This window comes from Frankliniella occidentalis, unplaced genomic scaffold (assembly GCF_000697945.3).
Source record: "Frankliniella occidentalis isolate FOCC.00 unplaced genomic scaffold, Focc_3.1 Scaffold60, whole genome shotgun sequence".
Lineage (NCBI taxonomy): Eukaryota > Metazoa > Arthropoda > Insecta > Thysanoptera > Thripidae > Frankliniella > Frankliniella occidentalis.
Window position 1 is genome coordinate 564655 of NW_026267190.1, and position 1698 is coordinate 566352.

The window sequence follows — 1698 nt, forward strand, 5'->3', positions numbered from 1 at the left end:
CTTTTCGTAACAAGAAAGTCAGTAGAACCACACCGGAAGTGTGAAGAGAAGTGGGGAATGCCAATAGGTGTTTGAGAGGTATGATTGCACAGAGATTGGAAGGGGGAGCCGGAAAGGAGAGGTTGGGGGGGGAGGGGGTCTGGCGGGCCCGTCACCTTTCACCTTTCACCTTCACCGACATCAAGGCACGGTGGCCCGGGGGTGACCAACGCAGCTCACGCCCTGGAGCACACGGGGGTTTCCCCTCCTGCTACACTGTAAGAACTGAGGCCGTCGGAAGTTGCACAATTCTTCGCCATCGTACTGACCTACTGTTAGTGCTTTTCTTTTGCCGGTGTCGGCAGCTATCGACGACGTCAGGTGAAACGCGACCCGAAAACAATTGACAGTACAAGTAATTAAAGCATTTTGGGGTAGCAAAGCAAACGTTCATCAGCCAGAGGCAGCGGATGCAGAACGCCAACAACAGGCTGTCGCTGTTGACAAAGAATTTCTAACTAGGCTGCTCCGATTGAGGGAGTAATCACGCAGTTGCACCCGAAATGAATCAAACCCTTTACCCCTTCACAGGATTCAGCCGGGACGCGGCACCAAATCGCCCTGGGTTTGTCTCCCAGCGCCTCCGAGCAGTGCGCCGGCGCGGGCCGGGCGGGCGGCGGGCGGCGTGTCCGGCTATTGCCCGGACCCCCGGCACCCCGGCCCCGGCCACCTCGCCGCCATCCGCGTGACCTTTAGGGACTTCTACAGGCGGCCTGGCGGCCTATGCCGCCGGTGCGCGCTCTTGATACGTCTAGAGGGCGGAGAGGTGTGTGGGGGTTGTTTAAAGGGATGGGAGAAAAGAGCAGAAAGGGAATAGGGGCTGCGTGTCGTCATGTGGCGACTGCAGCCAAACTCGAGACCTAGTCTGACGCCCATAAGTGAGAATGAATTGGGATCCCCAGAGAGTTCGACGTCCGTTACTCGCCGTTATGAACCTTTCAAGTTCAGCCTGTTGTTATACCACCACCAAAACCACCACTAAAACACTGTGCATGCTCGCCTAGCGCCTGACGGGTAGGCAACATCTCGACTGCTGCGCATGCGTGTACTGCGGGCTGGCCTGCCCGAAGTCTCGCAGGCGCCTCCGAGCTCCTCGTTTTGTGCTGTCGGTGCTGCCCTATGAATCTAAAATTAAAAACGGACGTATTTTCTAGACGACCCTGTATCGGTATGGGATAGAAAGCTTTAGAGCCCTTAGAGCGATAGGCGTGTCTTCCCCTCTCATTGCCATGCCACGGTGCCGGTTTAGGGGAGGGGGAGCTATCGGGCCACCGAGGACTACAAGCCTGCTACTATTTCCAACGCTGTGCGATAAGTCGGCAGGTCGCCTCCAGTCCAGTCCGTGGCCGGGGCGGCCGGGCTTTTGCTGACGTCAAGCGCTATGCACCCCGCCCCGCCCCGCCACGCCAAAGGGGCCGAAGGGCGGCCAGCAGGTGGATGAAAACTACTGGAGGTAGCCCCGACTCCGTCCAGAGCACAGGCCAGGCCTACCGCGTAGGGCCGGGATGTCGGCGTCGGCAGAACTCTCCCCTGACGCCCCACTCCACTCGCCCATCCACCTGCGCTATGGGCAGCCCCGCAGCCCCCGCAGCCCCGCCCGCTCGTCACGCCGGTGTCTAGCGCCGCTGGCGCCCTTGGCCTTGCGCTCCCCTCCCACCC

General features: G+C 60.0%; 1 protein-coding gene across 1 annotated transcript in view; it reads right to left on the minus strand.

Moving 5' to 3' along the window:
* Nucleotides 1-1698, minus strand: part of LOC113206088 (plectin-like) — a 22562-nt gene that overhangs the window by 9379 nt on the left and 11485 nt on the right. The gene's annotated exons all lie outside the window — the stretch shown is intronic.